General features: G+C 37.9%; 10 non-coding genes across 10 annotated transcripts; all 10 read left to right on the top strand.

Annotated features, from left to right (window-relative positions):
* The first annotated feature begins 475 nt into the window (after positions 1-475).
* On the top strand, positions 476-548 carry TRNAF-GAA (transfer RNA phenylalanine (anticodon GAA)). Its single transcript has one exon. It is a non-coding gene; the product is annotated as a tRNA-Phe (tRNA).
* Positions 549-1,056: 508 nt separating this feature from the next.
* TRNAF-AAA (transfer RNA phenylalanine (anticodon AAA)) lies at positions 1,057-1,129 on the top strand. Its single transcript has one exon. It is a non-coding gene; the product is annotated as a tRNA-Phe (tRNA).
* A 510-nt stretch (positions 1,130-1,639) lies between these two features.
* TRNAF-GAA (transfer RNA phenylalanine (anticodon GAA)) lies at positions 1,640-1,712 on the top strand. Its single transcript has one exon. It is a non-coding gene; the product is annotated as a tRNA-Phe (tRNA).
* Positions 1,713-2,790: 1,078 nt separating this feature from the next.
* Positions 2,791-2,863, top strand: TRNAF-GAA (transfer RNA phenylalanine (anticodon GAA)). Its single transcript has one exon. It is a non-coding gene; the product is annotated as a tRNA-Phe (tRNA).
* A 2,257-nt stretch (positions 2,864-5,120) lies between these two features.
* On the top strand, positions 5,121-5,193 carry TRNAF-GAA (transfer RNA phenylalanine (anticodon GAA)). Its single transcript has one exon. It is a non-coding gene; the product is annotated as a tRNA-Phe (tRNA).
* A 2,265-nt stretch (positions 5,194-7,458) lies between these two features.
* Positions 7,459-7,531, top strand: TRNAF-GAA (transfer RNA phenylalanine (anticodon GAA)). Its single transcript has one exon. It is a non-coding gene; the product is annotated as a tRNA-Phe (tRNA).
* A 5,176-nt stretch (positions 7,532-12,707) lies between these two features.
* TRNAF-GAA (transfer RNA phenylalanine (anticodon GAA)) lies at positions 12,708-12,780 on the top strand. The gene has a single exon. It is a non-coding gene; the product is annotated as a tRNA-Phe (tRNA).
* Positions 12,781-15,040: 2,260 nt separating this feature from the next.
* On the top strand, positions 15,041-15,113 carry TRNAF-GAA (transfer RNA phenylalanine (anticodon GAA)). The gene has a single exon. It is a non-coding gene; the product is annotated as a tRNA-Phe (tRNA).
* A 5,172-nt stretch (positions 15,114-20,285) lies between these two features.
* Positions 20,286-20,358, top strand: TRNAF-GAA (transfer RNA phenylalanine (anticodon GAA)). Its single transcript has one exon. It is a non-coding gene; the product is annotated as a tRNA-Phe (tRNA).
* Positions 20,359-22,618: 2,260 nt separating this feature from the next.
* TRNAF-GAA (transfer RNA phenylalanine (anticodon GAA)) lies at positions 22,619-22,691 on the top strand. The gene has a single exon. It is a non-coding gene; the product is annotated as a tRNA-Phe (tRNA).
* The last annotated feature ends 3,142 nt before the right edge of the window (positions 22,692-25,833 follow it).

The following is a 25,833-nucleotide window of genomic DNA, read 5'->3' as shown; positions in this document are numbered from 1 at the left end:
CTTGGAATCAGCTGTAGTACTTTTTCTCTATTCATCAAAGTTTTCCAACTGATCTACAACACAATCAATTTATCATAGACTTTGCTTCATGTCCTCCTTCTAAACTTGCTTCCACCTCTCTTACCTTCAGGTTTGACAATGAATATTTCCCATTTCATGCTTTTTTGTAAAGTAAACTCTTGTCTGCATTACCTTCCACTTCCCCTTGAACACAGATGTCAGTAGTCAGATGACATTGCTTACCTACTCATGCCAAATACGTCTGGGTAATATAGTGCTAGTCCATTCGGAGTTAAAAAAATAAATGACCTAACCTGGATCCCAAAAATATTATTTACCCATTGCACCAGTTAATTGCGGAATGATACAGGACTCCTTAAAACATATCTCTACCATATGAGGTTAAAAATCCAGGTCCTGCATCTATTTCGTTAAATGGTTTAAATTAAAGTATGAAGACCACATCTATAAGCAGGCCGAAATAGCTCAGTTGGGAGAGCGTTAGACTGAAGATCTAAAGGTCCCTGGTTCAATCCCGGGTTTCGGCACAGTTGAGAGGTTCCTTGCTTCTAACAAAATATGTCTTGGAATCAGCTGTAGTACTTTTTTCTCTATCAACATTTTTATCAACTGATCTACAAAATGATCAATTCAACATAGACTTTGCTTTCTGTCCTCCTTTTAAACTTTCTTCCACCTATCTTGTCTTCAGGTTTGACTATGAATGTTTCCCATTTCGTCCTTTTTTGTAAAGTAAACTCTTGTCTGCATCACATTCCACTTCCCCTTGAACACAGATGTCAGTAGTCAGATGACATTGCTTACCTACTCATGCCAAATATATCTGGGTAATATAGTGCTAGTCCATTCAGAGTTAAAAAAACAACTACCTAACCTGGATCCCAAAAATGCTATTTATCCATTGCACCAGTTAACTGGGGAATGATACAGGACTCCTTAAAACATATCTCTACCATATGAGGTTAAAAATCCAGGTCCTGCATCTATTTTGTTAAATGGTTCAAATTAAAGTATGAAGACCCCAGCTATCAGAAGGCCGAAATAGCTCAGTTGGGAGAGCGTTAGACTAAAGATATAAAGGTCCCTGTTTCAATCCCAGGTTTCGGCACAGTTGAGAGGTTCCTTGCTTCTAACAAAATAGGTCTTGGAATCAGCTGTAGTACTTTTTCTCTATTCATCAAATGTTTTCCAACTGATCTACAACACAATCAATTTAACATAGACTTTGCTTTATGTCCTCCTTCTAAACTTGCTTCCACCTCTCTTACCTTCAGGTTTGACAATGAATATTTCCCATTTCATGCTTTTTTGTAAAGTAAACTCTTGTCTGCATTACCTTCCACTTCCCCTTGAACACAGATGTCAGTAGTCAGATGACATTGCTTACCTACTCATGCCAAATACGTCTGGGTAATATAGTGCTAGTCCATTCGGAGTTAAAAAAAAAATGACCTAACCTGGATCCCAAAAATATTATATACCCATTGCACCAGTTAATTGCGGAATGATACAGGACTCCTTAAAACATATCTCTACCATATGAGGTTAAAAATCCAGGTCCTGCATCTATTTCGTTAAATGGTTTAAATTAAAGTATGAAGACCACAGCTATAAGCAGGCCGAAATAGCTCAGTTGGGAGAGCGTTAGACTGAAGATCTAAAGGTCCCTGGTTCAATCCCGGGTTTTGGCACAGTTGAGAGGTTCCTTGCTTCTAACAAAATAGGTCTTGGAATCAGCTGTAGTACTTTTTTCTCTATCAACATTTTTATCAACTGATCTACAAAATGATCAATTCAACATAGACTTTGCTTTCTGTCCTCCTTTTAAACTTTCTTCCACCTATCTTGCCTTCAGGTTTGACTATGAATGTTTCCCATTTCGTCCTTTTTTGTAAAGTAAACTCTTGTCTGCATCACATTCCACTTCCCCTTGAACACAGATGTCAGTAGTCAGATGACATTGCTTACCTACTCATGCCAAATATATCTGGGTAATATAGTGCTAGTCCATTCAGAGTTAAAAAAACAACTACCTAACTTGGATCCCAAAAATGCTATTTACCCATTGCACCAGTTAACTGCGGAATGATACAGGACTCCTTAAAACATATCTCTACCATATGAGGTTAAAAATCCAGGTCCTGCATCTATTTTGTTAAATGGTTCAAATTAAAGTATGAAGACCCCAGCTATCAGAAGGCCAAAATAGCTCAGTTGGGAGAGCGTTAGACTGAAGATCTAAAGGTCACTGGTTCAATCCCGGGTTTTGGCACAGTTGAGAGGTTCCTTGCTTCTAACGGAATAGGCTGTAGTACTTTTTCTCTATTCATCAAATTTTTTCCAACTGATCTACAACACAATCAATTTAACATAGACTTTGCTTTATGTCCTCCTTCTAAACTTGCTTCCACCTCTCTTACCTTCAGGTTTGACAATGAATATTTCCCATTTCATGCTTTTTTGTAAAGTAAACTCTTGTCTGCATTACCTTCCACTTCCCCTTGAACACAGATGTCAGTAGTCAGATGACATTGCTTACCTACTCATGCCAAATATATCTGGGTAATATAGTGCTCGTCCATTCAGAGTTAAAAAAACAACTACCTAACCTGGATCCCAAAAATGCTATTTACCCATTGCACCAGTTAACTGCGGAATGATACAGGACTCCTTAAAACATATCTCTACCATATGAGGTTAAAATCCAGGTCCTGCATCTATTTTGTTAAATGGTTCAAATTAAAGTATGAAGACCCCAGCTATCAGAAGGCCGAAATAGCTCAGTTGGGAGAGCGTTAGACTGAAGATCTAAAGGTCCCTGGTTCAATCCCAGGTTTCGGCACAGTTGAGAGGTTCCTTGCTTCTAACAAAATGGGTCTTGGAATCAGCTGTAGTACTTTTTCTCTATTCATCAAAGTTTTCCAACTGATCTACAACACAATCAATTTAACATAGACTTTGCTTTATGTCCTCCATCTAAACTTGCTTCCACCTCTCTTACCTTCAGGTTTGACAATGAATATTTCCCATTTCATGCTTTTTTGTAAAGTAAACTCTTGTCTGCATTACCTTCCACTTCCCCTTGAACACAGATGTCAGTAGTCAGATGACATTGCTTACCTACTCATGCCAAATATATCTGGGTAATATAGTGCTAGTCCATTCAGAGTTAAAAAAACAACTACCTAACCTGGATCCCAAAAATGCTATTTACCCATTGCACCAGTTAATTGCGGAATGATACAGGACTCCTTAAAACATATCTCTACCATATGAGGTTAAAAATCCAGGTCCTGCATCTATTTTGTTAAATGGTTTAAATTAAAGTATGAAGACCACAGATATAAGCAGGCCGAAATAGCTTAGTTGGGAGAGCATTAGACTGAAGATCTAAAGGTCCCTGGTTTAATACTGGGTTTCGGCACATTTGAGAGGTTCCTTGCTTCTAACAAAATAGGTCTTGGAATCAGCTGTAGTACTTTTTTCTCTATCAACATTTTTATCAACTGATCTACAAAAGGATCAATTCAACATAGACTTTGCTTTCTGTCCTCCTTTTAAACTTTCTTCCACCTATCTTGCCTTCAGGTTTGACTATGAATGTTTCCCATTTCGTCCTTTTTTGTAAAGTAAACTCTTGTCTGCATCACATTCCACTTCCCCTTGAACACAGATGTCAGTAGTCAGATGACATTGCTTACCTACTCATGCCAAATATATCTGGGTAATATAGTGCTAGTCCATTCAGAGTTAAAAAAACAACTACCTAACCTGGATCCCAAAAATGCTATTTACCCATTGCACCAGTTAACTGCGCAATGATACAGGACTCCTTAAAACATATCTCTACCATATGAGGTTAAAAATCCAGGTCCTGCATCTATTTTGTTAAATTGTTCAAATTAAAGTATGAAGACGCTAGCTATCAGAAGGCCGAAATAGCTCAGTTGGGAGAGCGTTACAATGAAGATCTAAAGGTCCCTTGTTCAATCCTGGGTTTCGGCACAGATGAGAGGTTCCATGCTTCTAACAAAACAGGTCTTGGAATCACCTGAGGTACCTTTTCTCTGTTCATCAAATTTTTTCTAACTGATCTACAACACAATCAATTTAACATAGACTTTGCTTTATGTCCTCCTTCTAAACTTGCTTCCACCTTTCTTACCTTCAGGCTTGACAATGAATATTTCCCATTTCATGCTTTTTTGTAAAGTAAACTGTTGTCTGCATTACCTTCCACTTCCCCTTGAACACAGATGTCAGTAGTCAGATGACATTGCTTACCTACTCATGCCAAATACGTCTGGGTAATATAGTGCTAGTCCATTCGGAGTTAAAAAAAAAAATGACCTAACCTGGATCCCAAAAATATTCTTTACCCATTGAACCAGTTAACTGCGGAATGATACAGGACTCCTTAAAACATATCTCTACCATATGAGGTTAAAAATCCAGGTCCTGCATCTATTTTGTTAAATGGTTCAAATTAAAGTATGAAGACCCCAGCTATCAGAAGGCCGAAATAGCTCAGTTGGGAGAGCGTTAGACTGAAGATCTAAAGGTCTCCGGTTCAATCCCGGGTTTCAGCACAGTTGAGAAGTTCCTTGCTTCTAACAAAATAGGTCTTGGAATCAGCTGTAGTACTTTTTCTCTATTCATCAAATTTTTTCCAACTGATCTACAACACAATCAATTCAACATAGACTTTGCTTTATGTCCTCCTTCTAAACTTGCTTCCACCTCTCTTACCTTCAGGTTTGACAATTAATATTTCCCATTTCATGCTTTTTTGTAAAGTAAACTCTTGTCCGCATTACCTTCCACTTCCCCTTGAACACAGATGTCAGTAGTCAGATGACATTGCTTACCTACTCATGCCAAATATATCTGGGTAATATAGTGCTAGTCCATTCAGAGTTAAAAAAACAACTAACTAACCTGGATCCCAAAAATGCTATTTACCCATTGCACCAGTTAACTGCGGAATGATACAGGACTCCTTAAAACATATCTCTACCATATGAGGTTAAAAATCCAGGTCCTGCATTTATTTTGTTAAATGGTTCAAATTAAAGTATGAAGACACTAGCTATCAGAAGGCCGAAATAGCTCAGTTGGGAGAGCGTTAGACTGAAGATCTAAAGGTCCCTGGTTCAATCCCGGGTTTCGGCACAGATGAGAGGCTCCTTGCTTCAAACAAAATAGGTCTTGGAATCAGCTGTAGTACTTTTTCTCTATTCATCAAATTTTTTCCAACTGATCTACAACCCAATCAATTTAACATAGACTTTGCTTTATGTCCTCCTTCTAAACTTGCTTCCACCTCTCTTACCTTCAGGTTTGACAATGAATATTAACCATTTCATGCTTTTTTGTAAAGTAACCTCTTGTCTGCATTACCTTCCACTTCCCCTTGAACACAGATGCAGATGTCAGTAGTCAGATGACATTGCTTACCTACTCATGCCAAATACGTCTGGGTAATATAGTGATAGTCCATTCGGAGTTAAAAAAAAAAATGACCTAACCTGGATCCCAAAAATATTATTTACCCATTGCACCAGTTAACTGCTGAATGATACAGGACTCATTAAAACATATCTCTAACATATAAGGTCAAATATCCAGGTCATGCATCTATTTAGTTAAATTGTTAAAATCAAAGTATGAAGACTACAGCTAGCAGCAGGCCGAAATAGCTCAGTTGGGAGAGCGTTAGACTGAATATCTAAAGGTCCCTGGTTCAATCCCGGTTTTCGGCAATGTTGAGAGGTTTCTTGTTTCTCACAAAGTAAGTCTTGTAATCAGCTGTAGTACTTTTTTCTCTATCAACATTTTTATCAACTGATCTACAAAATGATCAATTCAACATAGAGGTTGCTTTCTGTCCTCCTTTTAAACTTTCTTCCACCTATCTTGCCTTCAGGTTTGACTATGAATGTTTCCCATTTCGTCCTTTTTTGTAAAGTAAACTCTTGTCTGCATCACATTCCACTTCCCCTTGAACACAGATGTCAGTAGTCAGATGACATTGCTTACCTACTCATGCCAAATATATCTGGGTAATATAGTGCTAGTCCATTCAGAGTTAAAAAAACAACTACCTAACCTGGATCCCAAAAATGCTATTTACCCATTGCACCAGTTAACTGCGCAATGATACAGGACTCCTTAAAACATATCTCTACCATATGAGGTTAAAAATCCAGGTCCTGCATCTATTTTGTTAAATTGTTCAAATTAAAGTATGAAGACGCTAGCTATCAGAAGGCCGAAATAGCTCAGTTGGGAGAGCGTTACAATGAAGATCTAAAGGTCCCTTGTTCAATCCTGGGTTTCGGCACAGATGAGAGGTTCCATGCTTCTAACAAAATAGGTCTTGGAATCACCTGAGGTACCTTTTCTCTGTTCATCAAATTTTTTCTAACTGATCTACAACACAATCAATTTAACATAGACTTTGCTTTATGTCCTCCTTCTAAACTTGCTTCCACCTTTCTTACCTTCAGGCTTGACAATGAATATTTCCCATTTCATGCTTTTTTGTAAAGTAAACTGTTGTCTGCATTACCTTCCACTTCCCCTTGAACACAGATGTCAGTAGTCAGATGACATTGCTTACCTACTCATGCCAAATACGTCTGGGTAATATAGTGCTAGTCCATTCGGAGTTAAAAAAAAAAATGACCTAACCTGGATCCCAAAAATATTCTTTACCCATTGCACCAGTTAACTGCGGAATGATACAGGACTCCTTAAAACATATCTCTACCATATGAGGTTAAAAATCGAGGTCCTACATCTATTTTGTTAAATGGTTCAAATTAAAGTATGAAGACCCCAGCTATCAGAAGGCCGAAATAGCTCAGTTGGGAGAGCGTTAGACTGAAGATCTAAAGGTCTCCGGTTCAATCCCGGGTTTCAGCACAGTTGAGAAGTTCCTTGCTTCTAACAAAATAGGTCTTGGAATCAGCTGTAGTACTTTTTCTCTATTCATCAAATTTTTTCCAACTGATCTACAACACAATCAATTCAACATAGACTTTGCTTTATGTCCTCCTTCTAAACTTGCTTCCACCTCTCTTACCTTCAGGTTTGACAATTAATATTTCCCATTTCATGCTTTTTTGTAAAGTAAACTCTTGTCCGCATTACCTTCCACTTCCCCTTGAACACAGATGTCAGTAGTCAGATGACATTGCTTACCTACTCATGCCAAATATATCTGGGTAATATAGTGCTAGTCCATTCAGAGTTAAAAAAACAACTAACTAACCTGGATCCCAAAAATGCTATTTACCCATTGCACCAGTTAACTGCGGAATGATACAGGACTCCTTAAAACATATCTCTACCATATGAGGTTAAAAATCCAGGTCCTGCATTTATTTTGTTAAATGGTTCAAATTAAAGTATGAAGACACTAGCTATCAGAAGGCCGAAATAGCTCAGTTGGGAGAGCGTTAGACTGAAGATCTAAAGGTCCCTGGTTCAATCCCGGGTTTCGGCACAGATGAGAGGTTCCTAGCTTCAAACAAAATAGGTCTTGGAATCAGCTGTAGTACTTTTTCTCTATTCATCAAATTTTTTCCAACTGATCTACAACACAATCAATTTAACATAGACTTTGCTTTATGTCCTCCTTCTAAACTTGCTTCCACCTCTCTTACCTTCAGGTTTGACAATGAATATTAACCATTTCATGCTTTTTTGTAAAGTAACCTCTTGTCTGCATTACCTTCCACTTCCCCTTGAACACAGATGCAGATGTCAGTAGTCAGATGACATTGCTTACCTACTCATGCCAAATACGTCTGGGTAATATAGTGATAGTCCATTCGGAGTTAAAAAAAAAAATGACCTAACCTGGATCCCAAAAATATTATTTACCCATTGCACCAGTTAACTGCTGAATGATACAGGACTCATTAAAACATATCTCTAACATATAAGGTCAAATATCCAGGTCATGCATCTATTTAGTTAAATTGTTAAAATCAAAGTATGAAGACTACAGCTAGCAGCAGGCCGAAATAGCTCAGTTGGGAGAGCGTTAGACTGAATATCTAAAGGTCCCTGGTTCAATCCCGGTTTTCGGCAATGTTGAGAGGTTTCTTGTTTCTCACAAAGTAAGTCTTGTAATCAGCTGTAGTACTTTTTTCTCTATCAACATTTTTATCAACTGATCTACAAAATGATCAATTCAACATAGAGGTTGCTTTCTGTCCTCCTTTTAAACTTTCTTCCACCTATCTTGCCTTCAGGTTTGACTATGAATGTTTCCCATTTCGTCCTTTTTTGTAAAGTAAACTCTTGTCTGCATCACATTCCACTTCCCCTTGAACACAGATGTCAGTAGTCAGATGACATTGCTTACCTACTCATGCCAAATATATCTGGGTAATATAGTGCTAGTCCATTCAGAGTTAAAAAAACAACTACCTAACCTGGATCCCAAAAATGCTATTTACCCATTGCACCAGTTAACTGCGGAATGATACAGGACTCCTTAAAACATATCTCTACCATATGAGGTTAAAAATCCAGGTCCTGCATCTATTTTGTTAAATGGTTCAAATTAAAGTATGAAGACCCCAGCTATCAGAAGCCCGAAATAGCTCAGTTGGGAGAGCGTTAGACTGAAGATCTAAAGGTCACTGGTTCAATCCCGGGTTTTGGCACAGTTGAGAGGTTCCTTGCTTCTAACAGAATAGGTCTTGGAATAGGCTGTAGTACTTTTTCTCTATTCATCAAATTTTTTCCAACTGATCTACAACACAATCAATTTAACATAGACTTTGCTTTATGTCCTCCTTCTAAACTTGCTTCCACCTCTCTTACCTTCAGGTTTGACAATGAATATTTCCCATTTCATGCTTTTTTGTAAAGTAAACTCTTGTCTGCATTACCTTCCACTTCCCCTTGAACACAGATGTCAGTAGTCAGATGACATTGCTTACCTACTCATGCCAAATATATCTGGGTAATATAGTGCTAGTCCATTCAGAGTTAAAAAAACAACTACCTAACCTGGATCCCAAAAATGCTATTTACCCATTGCACCAGTTAACTGCGGAATGATACAGGACTCCTTAAAACATATCTCTACCATATGAGGTTAAAATCCAGGTCCTGCATCTATTTTGTTAAATGGTTCAAATTAAAGTATGAAGACCCCAGCTATCAGAAGGCCGAAATAGCTCAGTTGGGAGAGCGTTAGACTGAAGATCTGAAGGTCCCTGGTTCAATCCCAGGTTTCGGCACAGTTGAGAGGTTCCTTGCTTCTAACAAAATGGGGCTTGGAATCAGCTGTAGTACTTTTTCTCTATTCATCAAAGTTTTCCAACTGATCTACAACACAATCAATTTAACATAGACTTTGCTTTATGTCCTCCTTCTAAACTTGCTTCCACCTCTCTTACCTTCAGGTTTGACAATGAATATTTCCCATTTCATGCTTTTTTGTAAAGTAAACTCTTGTCTGCATTACCTTCCACTTCCCCTTGAACACAGATGTCAGTAGTCAGATGACATTGCTTACCTACTCATGCCAAATATATCTGGGTAATATAGTGCTAGTCCATTCAGAGTTAAAAAAACAACTACCTAACCTGGATCCCAAAAATGCTATTTACCCATTGCACCAGTTAATTGCGGAATGATACAGGACTCCTTAAAACATATCTCTACCATATGAGGTTAAAAATCCAGGTCCTGCATCTATTTTGTTAAATGGTTTAAATTAAAGTATGAAGACCACAGATATAAGCAGGCCGAAATAGCTTAGTTGGGAGAGCATTAGACTGAAGATCTAAAGGTCCCTGGTTTAATCCCGGGTTTCGGCACATTTGAGAGGTTCCTTGCTTCTAACAAAATAGGTCTTGGAATCAGCTGTAGTACTTTTTTCTCTATCAACATTTTTATCAACTGATCTACAAAATGATCAATTCAACATAGACTTTGCTTTCTGTCCTCCTTTTAAACTTTCTTCCACCTATCTTGCCTTCAGGTTTGACTATGAATGTTTCCCATTTCGTCCTTTTTTGTAAAGTAAACTCTTGTCTGCATCACATTCCACTTCCCCTTGAACACAGATGTCAGTAGTCAGATGACATTGCTTACCTACTCATGCCAAATATATCTGGGTAATATAGTGCTAGTCCATTCAGAGTTAAAAAAACAACTACCTAACCTGGATCCCAAAAATGCTATTTACCCATTGCACCAGTTAACTGCGCAATGATACAGGACTCCTTAAAAAATATCTCTACCATATGAGGTTAAAAATCCAGGTCCTGCATCTATTTTGTTAAATGGTTCAAATTAAAGTATGAAGACGCTAGCTATCAGAAGGCCGAAATAGCTCAGTTGGGAGAGCGTTACAATGAAGATCTAAAGGTCCCTGGTTCAATCCCAGGTTTCGGCACAGTTGAGAGGTTCCTTGCTTCTAACAAAATAGGTCTTGGAATCAGCTGTAGTACTTTTTCTCTATTCATCAAATTTTTTCCAACTGATCTACAACACAATCAATTTAACATAGACTTTGCTTTATGTCCTCCTTCTAAACTTACTTCCACCTCTCTTACCTTCAGGTTTGACAATGAATATTTCCCATTTCATGCTTTTTTGTAAAGTAAACTCTTGTCTGCATTACCTTCCACTTCCCCTTGAACACAGATGTCAGTAGTCAGATGACATTGCTTACCTACTCATGCCAAATACGTCTGGGTAATATAGTGCTAGTCCATTCGGAGTTAAAAAAAACCATAAATGACCTAACCTGGATCCCAAAAATATTATTTACCCCTTGCACCACTTAATTGCGGAATGATACAGGACTCCCTAAAACATATCTCTACCATATGAGGTTAAAAATCCAGGTCCTGCATCTATTTCGTTAAATGGTTTAAATTAAAGTATGAAGACCACAGCTATAAGCAGGCCGAAATAGCTCAGTTGGGAGAGCGTTAGACTGAAGATCTAAAGGTCCCTGGTTCAATCCAGGGTTTCGGCACAGTTGAGAGATTCCTTGCTTCTAACAAAATAGGTCTTGGAATCAGCTGTAGTACTTTTTTCCCTATCAACATTTTTATCAACTTATCTACAAAATGATCAATTCAACATAGACTTTGCTTTCTGTCCTCCTTTTAAACTTTCTTCCACCTATCTTGCCTTCAGGTTTGACTACGAATGTTTCCAATTTAGTCCTTTTTTGTAAAGTAAACTCTTGTCTGCATCACATTCCACTTCCCCTTGAACACAGATGTCAGTAGTCAGATGACATTGCTTACCTACTCATGCCAAATATATCTGGGTAATATAGTGCTAGTCCATTCAGAGTTAAAAAAACAACTACCTAACCTGGATCCCAAATATGCTATTTACCCATTGCACCAGTTAAGTGGGGAATGATACAGGACTCTTTAAAACATATCTCTACCATATGATGTTAAAAATCCAGGTCCTGCATCTATTTTGTTAAATGGTTCAAATTAAAGTATGAAGACCCCATCTATCAGAAGGCCGAAATAGCTCAGTTGGGAGAGTGTTAGACTGAAGATATAAAGGTCCCTGGTTCAATCCCAGGTTTCGGCACAGTTGAGAGGTTCCTTGCTTCTAACAAAATAGGTCTTTGAATCAGCTGTAGTACTTTTTCTCTATTCATCAAATTTTTTCCAACTGATCTACAACACAATCAATTTAACATAGACTTTGCTTTATGTCCTCCTTCTAAACTTGCTTCCACCTCTCTTATCTTCAGGTTTGACAATGAATATTTCCCATTTCATGATTTTTTGTAAAGTAAACTCTTGTCTGCATTACCTTCCACTTCCCCTTGAACACAGATGTCAGTAGTCAGATGACATTGCTTACCTACTCATGCCAAATATATCTGGGTAATATAGTGCTAGTCCATTCAGAGTTAAAAAAACAACTACCTAACCTGGATCCCAAAAATGCTATTTACCCATTGCACCAGTTAATTGCGGAATGATACAGGACTCCTTAAAACATATCTTTACCATATGAGGTTAAAAATCCAGGTCCTGCATCTATTTTGTTAAATGGTTTAAATTAAAGTATGAAGTCCACAAATATAAGCAGGCCGAAATAGCTCAGTTGGGAGAGCGTTAGACTGAAGATGTAAAGGTCCCTGATTCAATCCCGGGTTTCGGCACAGTTGAGAGGTTCCTTGCTTCTAACAAAATAGGTGTTGGAATCAGCTGTAGTACTTTTTTCTCTATCAACATTTTTATCAACTGATCTACAAAATGATCAATTCAACATAGACTTTGCTTTCTGTCCTCCTTTTAAACTTTCTTCCACCTATCTTGCCTTCAGGTTTGACTATGAATGTTTCCCATTTCGTCCCTTTTTGTAAAGTAAACTCTTGTCTGCATCACATTCCACTTCCCCTTAAACACAGATGTCAGTAGTCAGATGACATTGCTTACCTACTCATGCCAAATATATCTGGGTAATATAGTGCTAGTCCATTCCGAGTTAAAAAAACAACTACCTAACCTGGATCCCAAAAATGCTATTTATCCATTGCACCACTTAACTGCGGAATGATACAGGACTCCTTAAAACATATCTCTACCATATGAGGTTAAAAATACAGGTCCTGCATCTATTTTGTTAAATGGTTCAAATTAAAGTATGAAGACCCCACCTATCAGAAGGCCGAAATAGCTCAGTTGGGAGAGCGTTAGACTGAAGATCTAAAGGTCCCTGGTTCAATCCCGGGTTTCGGCACAGTTGAGAGGTTCCTTGCTTCTAACAAAATAGGTCTTGGAATCAGCTGTAGTACTTTTTCTCTATTCATCGAATTTTTTCCAACTGATCTACAACACAATCAATTTAACATAGACTTTGCTTTATGTCCTCCTTCTAAACTTACTTCCACCTCTCTTACCTTCAGGTTTGACAATGAATATTTCCCATTTCATGCTTTTTTGTAAAGTAAACTCTTGTCTGCATTACCTTCCACTTCCCCTTGAACACAGATGTCAGTAGTCAGATGACATTGCTTACCTACTCATGCCAAATACGTCTGGGTAATATAGTGCTAGTCCATTCGGAGTTAAAAAAAACCATAAATGACCTAACCTGGATCCCAAAAATATTATTTACCCCTTGCACCACTTAATTGCGGAATGATACAGGACTCCCTAAAACATATCTCTACCATATGAGGTTAAAAATCCAGGTCCTGCATCTATTTCGTTAAATGGTTTAAATTAAAGTATGAAGACCACAGCTATAAGCAGGCCGAAATAGCTCAGTTGGGAGAGCGTTAGACTGAAGATCTAAAGGTCCCTGGTTCAATCCAGGGTTTCGGCACAGTTGAGAGGTTCCTTGCTTCTAACAAAATAGGTCTTGGAATCAGCTGTAGTACTTTTTTCCCTATCAACATTTTTATCAACTTATCTACAAAATGATCAATTCAACATAGACTTTGCTTTCTGTCCTCCTTTTAAACTTTCTTCCACCTATCTTGCCTTCAGGTTTGACTATGAATGTTTCCAATTTAGTCCTTTTTTGTAAAGTAAACTCTTGTCTGCATCACATTCCACTTCCCCTTGAACACAGATGTCAGTAGTCAGATGACATTGCTTACCTACTCATGCCAAATATATCTGGGTAATATAGTGCTAGTCCATTCAGAGTTAAAAAAACAACTACCTAACCTGGATCCCAAATATGCTATTTACCCATTGCACCAGTTAAGTGGGGAATGATACAGGACTCTTTAAAACATATCTCTACCATATGATGTTAAAAATCCAGGTCCTGCATCTATTTTGTTAAATGGTTCAAATTAAAGTATGAAGACCCCATCTATCAGAAGGCCGAAATAGCTCAGTTGGGAGAGTGTTAGACTGAAGATATAAAGGTCCCTGGTTCAATCCCAGGTTTCGGCACAGTTGAGAGGTTCCTTGCTTCTAACAAAATAGGTCTTTGAATCAGCTGTAGTACTTTTTCTCTATTCATCAAATTTTTTCCAACTGATCTACAACACAATCAATTTAACATAGACTTTGCTTTATGTCCTCCTTCTAAACTTGCTTCCACCTCTCTTATCTTCAGGTTTGACAATGAATATTTCCCATTTCATGATTTTTTGTAAAGTAAACTCTTGTCTGCATTACCTTCCACTTCCCCTTGAACACAGATGTCAGTAGTCAGATGACATTGCTTACCTACTCATGCCAAATATATCTGGGTAATATAGTGCTAGTCCATTCAGAGTTAAAAAAACAACTACCTAACCTGGATCCCAAAAATGCTATTTACCCATTGCACCAGTTAATTGCGGAATGATACAGGACTCCTTAAAACATATCTTTACCATATGAGGTTAAAAATCCAGGTCCTGCATCTATTTTGTTAAATGGTTTAAATTAAAGTATGAAGTCCACAAATATAAGCAGGCCGAAATAGCTCAGTTGGGAGAGCGTTAGACTGAAGATGTAAAGGTCCCTGATTCAATCCCGGGTTTCGGCACAGTTGAGAGGTTCCTTGCTTCTAACAAAATAGGTGTTGGAATCAGCTGTAGTACTTTTTTCTCTATCAACATTTTTATCAACTGATCTACAAAATGATCAATTCAACATAGACTTTGCTTTCTGTCCTCCTTTTAAACTTTCTTCCACCTATCTTGCCTTCAGGTTTGACTATGAATGTTTCCCATTTCGTCCCTTTTTGTAAAGTAAACTCTTGTCTGCATCACATTCCACTTCCCCTTAAACACAGATGTCAGTAGTCAGATGACATTGCTTACCTACTCATGCCAAATATATCTGGGTAATATAGTGCTAGTCCATTCCGAGTTAAAAAAACAACTACCTAACCTGGATCCCAAAAATGCTATTTATCCATTGCACCACTTAACTGCGGAATGATACAGGACTCCTTAAAACATATCTCTACCATATGAGGTTAAAAATCCAGGTCCTGCATCTATTTTGTTAAATGGTTCAAATTAAAGTATGAAGACCCCAGCTATCAGAAGGCCGAAATAGCTCAGTTGGGAGAGCGTTAGACTGAAGATCTAAAGGTCCCTGGTTCAATCCCGGGTTTCGGCACAGTTGAGAGGTTCCTTGCTTCTAACAAAATAGGTCTTGGAATCAGCTGTAGTACTTTTTCTCTATTCATCGAATTTTTTCCAACTGATCTACAACACAATCAATTTAACATAGACTTTGCTTTATGTCCTCCTTCTAAACTTGCTTCTACCTCTCTTACCTTCAGGTTTGACAATGAATATTTCCCATTTCATGCTTTTTTGTAAAGTAAACTCTTGTCTGCATTACCTTCCACTTCCCCTTGAACACAGATGTCAGTAGTCAGATGACATTGCTTACCTACTCATGCCAAATACGTCTGGGTAATATAGTGCTAGTCCATTCGGAGTTAAAAAATAAAATTACCGAACCTGGATCCCAAAAATATTATTTACCCATTGCACCAGTTAATTGCGGAATGATACAGGACTCCTTAAAACATATCTCTACCATATGAGGTTAAAAATCCAGGTCCTGCATCTATTTCGTTAAATGGTTTAAATTAAAGTATGAAGACCACAGCTATAAGCAGGGCGAAATAGCGCAGCTGGGTGAGCGTTAGACTGAAGATATAAAGGTCCCTGGTTCAATCCCGGGTTTCGGCACAGTTGAGAGGTTCCTTGCTTCTAACAAAATAGGTCTTGGAATCAGCTGTAGTACTTTTTTCTCTATCAACATTTTTATCAACTGATCTACAAAATGATCAATTCAACATAGACTTTGCTTTCTGTCCTCCTTTTAAACTTTCTTCCACCTATCTTGCCTTCAGGTTTGACTATGAATGTTTCCCATTTCGTCCTTTTTTGTAAAGCAAACTATTGTCTGCATCACATTCCACTTCCCCTTGAACACAGATGTCAGTAGTCAGATGACATTGCTTACCTACTCATGCCAAATATATCTCGGTAATATAGTGCTAGTCCATTCAGAGTTAAAAAAACAACTACCTAACCTGGATCCCAAAAATGCTATTTACCCATTGCACCAGTTAACTGGGGAATGATACAGGACTCCTTAAAACATATCTCTACCATATGAGGTTAAAAATCCAGGTCCTGCATCTATTTTGTTAAATGGTTCAAATTAAAGTATGAAGACCCCAGTTATCAGAAGGCCGAAATAGCTCCTTGGGAGAGCGTTAGACTGAAGATCTAAAGGTCCCTGGTTCAATTCCGGGTTTCGGCACAGTTGAGAGTTTCCTTGCTTCTAACAGAATAGGTCTTGGAATCAGCTGTAGTACTTTTTCTCTATTCATCAAATATTTTCCAACTGATCTACAACACAATCAATTTAACATAGACTTTGCTTTATGTCCTCCTTCTAAACTTGCTTCCACCTCTCTTACCTTCAGGTTTGACAATGAATATTTCCCATTTCATGCTTTTTTGTAAAGTAAACTCTTGTCTGCATTACCTTCCACTTCCCCTTGAGCACAGATGTCAGTAGTCAGATGACATTGCTTACCTACTCATGCCAAATATATCTGGGTAATATAGTGCTAGTCCATTCAGCGTTAAAAAAACAACTACCTAACCTGGATCCCAAAAATGCTATTTACCCATTGCACCAGTTAATTGCGGAATGATACATGACTCCTTAAAACATATCTCTACCATAAGAGGGTAAAAATCCAGGTCCTGCGTCTATTTTGTTCAATGGTTTAAATTAAAGTATGAAGACCACAGATATAAGCAGGCCGAAATAGCTCAGTTGGGAGAGCATTAGACTGAAGATCTAAAGGTCCCTGGTTCAACCACGGGTTTCGGCACAGTTGAGAGGTTCCTTGCTTTTAACAAAATAGGTATTGGAATCAGCTGTAGTACTTTTTTCTCTATCAACATTTTTATCAACTGATCTACAAAATGATTAATTCAACATATACTTTGCTTTCTGTCCTCCTTTTAAACTTTCTTCCACCTATCTTGCCTTCAGGTTTGACTATGAATGTTTCCCATTTCGTCCTTTTTTGTAAAGTAAACTCTTGTCTGCATCACATTCCACTTCCCCTTGAACACAGATGTCAGTAGTCAGATGACATTGCTTACCTACTCATGCCAAATATATCTGGGTAATATAGTGCTAGTCCATTCAGAGTTAAAAAAAACAACTACCTAACCTGGATCCCAAAAATGCTATTTACCCATTGCACCAGTTAACTGCGGAATAATACAGGACACCTTAAAACATATCTTTACCATATGAGGTTAAAAATCCAGGTCCTGCATCTATTTTGTTAAATGGTTAAAATTAAAGTATGAAGACCCCAGCTATCAGAAGGCCGAAATAGCTCAGTTGGGAGAGCGTTAGACAGAAGATCTAAAAGTCCCTGGTTCAATCCCGGGTTTCGGCACAGATGAGAGGTTTCTTGCTTCTAACAAAATAGGTCTTGGAATCAGCTGTAGTACTTTTTCTCTATTCATCAAATTTTTTCCAACTGATCTACAACACAATCAATTTAACATAGACTTTGCTTTATGTCCTCCTTCTAAACTTGCTTCCACCTCTCTTACCTTCAGGTTTGACAATGAATATTAACCATTTCATGCTTTTTTGTAAAGTAAACTCTTGTCTGCATTACCTTCCACTTCCCCTTGAACACAGATGCAGATGTCAGTAGTCAGATGACATTGCTTACCTACTCATGCCAAATACGTCTGGGTAATATAGTGATAGTCCATTCGGAGTTAAAAAAAAAAAATGACCTAACCTGGATCCCAAAAATATTATTTACCCATTGCACCAGTTAACTGCTGAATGATACAGGACTCCTTAAAACATATCTCTAACATATAAGGTCAAATATCCAGGTCATGCATCTATTTAGTTAAATGGTTCAAATCAAAGTATGAAGACTACAGCTAGCAGCAGGCCGAAATAGCTCAGCTGGGAGAGCGTTAGACTGAATATCTAAAGGTCCCTGGTTCAATCCCGGTTTTCGGCAATGTTGAGAGGTTTCTTGTTTCTCACAAAGTAAGTCTTGTAATCAGCTGTAGTACTTTTTCTCTATCAACATTTTTATCAACTGATCTACAAAATGATCAATTCAACATAGACGTTGCTTTCTGTCCTCCTTTTAAACTTTCTTCCACCTATCTTGCCTTCAGGTTTGACTATGAATGTTTCCCATTTCGTCCTTTTTTGTAAAGTAAACTCTTGTCTGCATCACATTCCACTTCCCCTTGAACACAGATGTCAGTAGTCAGATGACATTGCTTACCTACTCATGCCAAATATATCTGGGTAATATAGTGCTAGTCCATTCAGAGTTAAAAAAACAACTACCTAACCTGGATCCCAAAAATGCTATTTACCCATTGCACCAGTTAACTGCGGAATGATACAGGACTCCTTAAAACATATCTCTACCATAAGAGGTTAAAAATCCAGGTCCTGCATCTATTTTGTTAAATGGTTTAAATTAAAGTATGAAGACCACAGATATAAGCAGGCTGAAATAGCTCAGTTGGGAGAGCATTAGACTGAAGATCTTAAGGTCCCTGGTTCAATCCCGGGTTTCGGCACAGTTGAGAGGTTCCTTGCTTTTAACAAAAAAGGTATTGGAATCAGCTGTAGTACTTTTTTCTCTATCAACATTTTTATCAACTGATCTACAAAATGATTAATTCAACATATACTTTGCTTTCTGTCCTCCTTTTAAACTTTCTTCCACCTATCTTGCCTTCAGGTTTGACTACGAATGTTTCCAATTTAGTCCTTTTTTGTAAAGTAAACTCTTGTCTGCATCACATTCCACTTCCCCTTGAACACAGATGTCAGTAGTCAGATGACATTGCTTACCTACTCATGCCAAATATATCTGGGTAATATAGTGCTAGTCCATTCAGAGTTAAAAAAACAACTACCTAACCTGGATCCCAAATATGCTATTTACCCATTGCACCAGTTAAGTGGGGAATGATACAGGACTCTTTAAAACATATCTCTACCATATGATGTTAAAAATCCAGGTCCTGCATCTATTTTGTTAAATGGTTCAAATTAAAGTATGAAGACCCCATCTATCAGAAGGCCGAAATAGCTCAGTTGGGAGAGTGTTAGACTGAAGATATAAAGGTCCCTGGTTCAATCCCAGGTTTCGGCACAGTTGAGAGGTTCCTTGCTTCTAACAAAATAGGTCTTTGAATCAGCTGTAGTACTTTTTCTCTATTCATCAAATTTTTTCCAACTGATCTACAACACAATCAATTTAACATAGACTTTGCTTTATGTCCTCCTTCTAAACTTGCTTCCACCTCTCTTATCTTCAGGTTTGACAATGAATATTTCCCATTTCATGATTTTTTGTAAAGTAAACTCTTGTCTGCATTACCTTCCACTTCCCCTTGAACACAGATGTCAGTAGTCAGATGACATTGCTTACCTACTCATGCCAAATATATCTGGGTAATATAGTGCTAGTCCATTCAGAGTTAAAAAAACAACTACCTAACCTGGATCCCAAAAATGCTATTTACCCATTGCACCAGTTAATTGCGGAATGATACAGGACTCCTTAAAACATATCTTTACCATATGAGGTTAAAAATCCAGGTCCTGCATCTATTTTGTTAAATGGTTTAAATTAAAGTATGAAGTCCACAAATATAAGCAGGCCGAAATAGCTCAGTTGGGAGAGCGTTAGACTGAAGATGTAAAGGTCCCTGATTCAATCCCGGGTTTCGGCACAGTTGAGAGGTTCCTTGCTTCTAACAAAATAGGTGTTGGAATCAGCTGTAGTACTTTTTTCTCTATCAACATTTTTATCAACTGATCTACAAAATGATCAATTCAACATAGACTTTGCTTTCTGTCCTCCTTTTAAACTTTCTTCCACCTATCTTGCCTTCAGGTTTGACTATGAATGTTTCCCATTTCGTCCCTTTTTGTAAAGTAAACTCTTGTCTGCATCACATTCCACTTCCCCTTAAACACAGATGTCAGTAGTCAGATGACATTGCTTACCTACTCATGCCAAATATATCTGGGTAATATAGTGCTAGTCCATTCCGAGTTAAAAAAACAACTACCTAACCTGGATCCCAAAAATGCTATTTATCCATTGCACCACTTAACTGCGGAATGATACAGGACTCCTTAAAACATATCTCTACCATATGAGGTTAAAAATACAGGTCCTGCATCTATTTTGTTAAATGGTTCAAATTAAAGTATGAAGACCCCACCTATCAGAAGGCCGAAATAGCTCAGTTGGGAGAGCGTTAGACTGAAGATCTAAAGGTCCCTGGTTCAATCCCGGGTTTCGGCACAGTTGAGAGGTTCCTTGCTTCTAACAAAATAGGTCTTGGAATCAGCTGTAGTACTTTTTCTCTATTCATCGAATTTTTTCCAACTGATCTACAACACAATCAATTTAACATAGACTTTGCTTTATGTCCTCCTTCTAAACTTACTTCCACCTCTCTTACCTTCAGGTTTGACAATGAATATTTCCCATTTCATGCTTTTTTGTAAAGTAAACTCTTGTCTGCATTACCTTCCACTTCCCCTTGAACACAGATGTCAGTAGTCAGATGACATTGCTTACCTACTCATGCCAAATACGTCTGGGTAATATAGTGCTAGTCCATTCGGAGTTAAAAAAAACCATAAATGACCTAACCTGGATCCCAAAAATATTATTTACCCCTTGCACCACTTAATTGCGGAATGATACAGGACTCCCTAAAACATATCTCTACCATATGAGGTTAAAAATCCAGGTCCTGCATCTATTTCGTTAAATGGTTTAAATTAAAGTATGAAGACCACAGCTATAAGCAGGCCGAAATAGCTCAGTTGGGAGAGCGTTAGACTGAAGATCTAAAGGTCCCTGGTTCAATCCAGGGTTTCGGCACAGTTGAGAGGTTCCTTGCTTCTAACAAAATAGGTCTTGGAATCAGCTGTAGTACTTTTTTCCCTATCAACATTTTTATCAACTTATCTACAAAATGATCAATTCAACATAGACTTTGCTTTCTGTCCTCCTTTTAAACTTTCTTCCACCTATCTTGCCTTCAGGTTTGACTATGAATGTTTCCAATTTAGTCCTTTTTTGTAAAGTAAACTCTTGTCTGCATCACATTCCACTTCCCCTTGAACACAGATGTCAGTAGTCAGATGACATTGCTTACCTACTCATGCCAAATATATCTGGGTAATATAGTGCTAGTCCATTCAGAGTTAAAAAAACAACTACCTAACCTGGATCCCAAATATGCTATTTACCCATTGCACCAGTTAAGTGGGGAATGATACAGGACTCTTTAAAACATATCTCTACCATATGATGTTAAAAATCCAGGTCCTGCATCTATTTTGTTAAATGGTTCAAATTAAAGTATGAAGACCCCATCTATCAGAAGGCCGAAATAGCTCAGTTGGGAGAGTGTTAGACTGAAGATATAAAGGTCCCTGGTTCAATCCCAGGTTTCGGCACAGTTGAGAGGTTCCTTGCTTCTAACAAAATAGGTCTTTGAATCAGCTGTAGTACTTTTTCTCTATTCATCAAATTTTTTCCAACTGATCTACAACACAATCAATTTAACATAGACTTTGCTTTATGTCCTCCTTCTAAACTTGCTTCCACCTCTCTTATCTTCAGGTTTGACAATGAATATTTCCCATTTCATGATTTTTTGTAAAGTAAACTCTTGTCTGCATTACCTTCCACTTCCCCTTGAACACAGATGTCAGTAGTCAGATGACATTGCTTACCTACTCATGCCAAATATATCTGGGTAATATAGTGCTAGTCCATTCAGAGTTAAAAAAACAACTACCTAACCTGGATCCCAAAAATGCTATTTACCCATTGCACCAGTTAATTGCGGAATGATACAGGACTCCTTAAAACATATCTTTACCATATGAGGTTAAAAATCCAGGTCCTGCATCTATTTTGTTAAATGGTTTAAATTAAAGTATGAAGTCCACAAATATAAGCAGGCCGAAATAGCTCAGTTGGGAGAGCGTTAGACTGAAGATGTAAAGGTCCCTGATTCAATCCCGGGTTTCGGCACAGTTGAGAGGTTCCTTGCTTCTAACAAAATAGGTGTTGGAATCAGCTGTAGTACTTTTTTCTCTATCAACATTTTTATCAACTGATCTACAAAATGATCAATTCAACATAGACTTTGCTTTCTGTCCTCCTTTTAAACTTTCTTCCACCTATCTTGCCTTCAGGTTTGACTATGAATGTTTCCCATTTCGTCCCTTTTTGTAAAGTAAACTCTTGTCTGCATCACATTCCACTTCCCCTTAAACACAGATGTCAGTAGTCAGATGACATTGCTTACCTACTCATGCCAAATATATCTGGGTAATATAGTGCTAGTCCATTCCGAGTTAAAAAAACAACTACCTAACCTGGATCCCAAAAATGCTATTTATCCATTGCACCACTTAACTGCGGAATGATACAGGACTCCTTAAAACATATCTCTACCATATGAGGTTAAAAATCCAGGTCCTGCATCTATTTTGTTAAATGGTTCAAATTAAAGTATGAAGACCCCAGCTATCAGAAGGCCGAAATAGCTCAGTTGGGAGAGCGTTAGACTGAAGATCTAAAGGTCCCTGGTTCAATCCCGGGTTTCGGCACAGTTGAGAGGTTCCTTGCTTCTAACAAAATAGGTCTTGGAATCAGCTGTAGTACTTTTTCTCTATTCATCGAATTTTTTCCAACTGATCTACAACACAATCAATTTAACATAGACTTTGCTTTATGTCCTCCTTCTAAACTTGCTTCTACCTCTCTTACCTTCAGGTTTGACAATGAATATTTCCCATTTCATGCTTTTTTGTAAAGTAAACTCTTGTCTGCATTACCTTCCACTTCCCCTTGAACACAGATGTCAGTAGTCAGATGACATTGCTTACCTACTCATGCCAAATACGTCTGGGTAATATAGTGCTAGTCCATTCGGAGTTAAAAAATAAAATTACCGAACCTGGATCCCAAAAATATTATTTACCCATTGCACCAGTTAATTGCGGAATGATACAGGACTCCTTAAAACATATCTCTACCATATGAGGTTAAAAATCCAGGTCCTGCATCTATTTCGTTAAATGGTTTAAATTAAAGTATGAAGACCACAGCTATAAGCAGGGCGAAATAGCGCAGCTGGGTGAGCGTTAGACTGAAGATATAAAGGTCCCTGGTTCAATCCCGGGTTTCGGCACAGTTGAGAGGTTCCTTGCTTCTAACAAAATAGGTCTTGGAATCAGCTGTAGTACTTTTTTCTCTATCAACATTTTTATCAACTGATCTACAAAATGATCAATTCAACATAGACTTTGCTTTCTGTCCTCCTTTTAAACTTTCTTCCACCTATCTTGCCTTCAGGTTTGACTATGAATGTTTCCCATTTCGTCCTTTTTTGTAAAGCAAACTATTGTCTGCATCACATTCCACTTCCCCTTGAACACAGATGTCAGTAGTCAGATGACATTGCTTACCTACTCATGCCAAATATATCTCGGTAATATAGTGCTAGTCCATTCAGAGTTAAAAAAACAACTACCTAACCTGGATCCCAAAAATGCTATTTACCCATTGCACCAGTTAACTGGGGAATGATACAGGACTCCTTAAAACATATCTCTACCATATGAGGTTAAAAATCCAGGTCCTGCATCTATTTTGTTAAATGGTTCAAATTAAAGTATGAAGACCCCAGTTATCAGAAGGCCGAAATAGCTCCTTGGGAGAGCGTTAGACTGAAGATCTAAAGGTCCCTGGTTCAATTCCGGGTTTCGGCACAGTTGAGAGTTTCCTTGCTTCTAACAGAATAGGTCTTGGAATCAGCTGTAGTACTTTTTCTCTATTCATCAAATATTTTCCAACTGATCTACAACACAATCAATTTAACATAGACTTTGCTTTATGTCCTCCTTCTAAACTTGCTTCCACCTCTCTTACCTTCAGGTTTGACAATGAATATTTCCCATTTCATGCTTTTTTGTAAAGTAAACTCTTGTCTGCATTACCTTCCACTTCCCCTTGAGCACAGATGTCAGTAGTCAGATGACATTGCTTACCTACTCATGCCAAATATATCTGGGTAATATAGTGCTAGTCCATTCAGCGTTAAAAAAACAACTACCTAACCTGGATCCCAAAAATGCTATTTACCCATTGCACCAGTTAATTGCGGAATGATACATGACTCCTTAAAACATATCTCTACCATAAGAGGGTAAAAATCCAGGTCCTGCGTCTATTTTGTTCAATGGTTTAAATTAAAGTATGAAGACCACAGATATAAGCAGGCCGAAATAGCTCAGTTGGGAGAGCATTAGACTGAAGATCTAAAGGTCCCTGGTTCAACCACGGGTTTCGGCACAGTTGAGAGGTTCCTTGCTTTTAACAAAATAGGTATTGGAATCAGCTGTAGTACTTTTTTCTCTATCAACATTTTTATCAACTGATCTACAAAATGATTAATTCAACATATACTTTGCTTTCTGTCCTCCTTTTAAACTTTCTTCCACCTATCTTGCCTTCAGGTTTGACTATGAATGTTTCCCATTTCGTCCTTTTTTGTAAAGTAAACTCTTGTCTGCATCACATTCCACTTCCCCTTGAACACAGATGTCAGTAGTCAGATGACATTGCTTACCTACTCATGCCAAATATATCTGGGTAATATAGTGCTAGTCCATTCAGAGTTAAAAAAAACAACTACCTAACCTGGATCCCAAAAATGCTATTTACCCATTGCACCAGTTAACTGCGGAATAATACAGGACACCTTAAAACATATCTTTACCATATGAGGTTAAAAATCCAGGTCCTGCATCTATTTTGTTAAATGGTTAAAATTAAAGTATGAAGACCCCAGCTATCAGAAGGCCGAAATAGCTCAGTTGGGAGAGCGTTAGACAGAAGATCTAAAAGTCCCTGGTTCAATCCCGGGTTTCGGCACAGATGAGAGGTTTCTTGCTTCTAACAAAATAGGTCTTGGAATCAGCTGTAGTACTTTTTCTCTATTCATCAAATTTTTTCCAACTGATCTACAACACAATCAATTTAACATAGACTTTGCTTTATGTCCTCCTTCTAAACTTGCTTCCACCTCTCTTACCTTCAGGTTTGACAATGAATATTAACCATTTCATGCTTTTTTGTAAAGTAAACTCTTGTCTGCATTACCTTCCACTTCCCCTTGAACACAGATGCAGATGTCAGTAGTCAGATGACATTGCTTACCTACTCATGCCAAATACGTCTGGGTAATATAGTGATAGTCCATTCGGAGTTAAAAAAAAAAAATGACCTAACCTGGATCCCAAAAATATTATTTACCCATTGCACCAGTTAACTGCTGAATGATACAGGACTCCTTAAAACATATCTCTAACATATAAGGTCAAATATCCAGGTCATGCATCTATTTAGTTAAATGGTTCAAATCAAAGTATGAAGACTACAGCTAGCAGCAGGCCGAAATAGCTCAGCTGGGAGAGCGTTAGACTGAATATCTAAAGGTCCCTGGTTCAATCCCGGTTTTCGGCAATGTTGAGAGGTTTCTTGTTTCTCACAAAGTAAGTCTTGTAATCAGCTGTAGTACTTTTTCTCTATCAACATTTTTATCAACTGATCTACAAAATGATCAATTCAACATAGACGTTGCTTTCTGTCCTCCTTTTAAACTTTCTTCCACCTATCTTGCCTTCAGGTTTGACTATGAATGTTTCCCATTTCGTCCTTTTTTGTAAAGTAAACTCTTGTCTGCAT

This window comes from Lissotriton vulgaris, chromosome 8 (assembly GCF_964263255.1).
Source record: "Lissotriton vulgaris chromosome 8, aLisVul1.2, whole genome shotgun sequence".
Classification (NCBI taxonomy): Eukaryota; Metazoa; Chordata; class Amphibia; order Caudata; family Salamandridae; genus Lissotriton; species Lissotriton vulgaris.
Note: the sequence above shows the minus strand (reverse complement) of the source record. Positions and strands in the feature narration are given on the sequence as shown.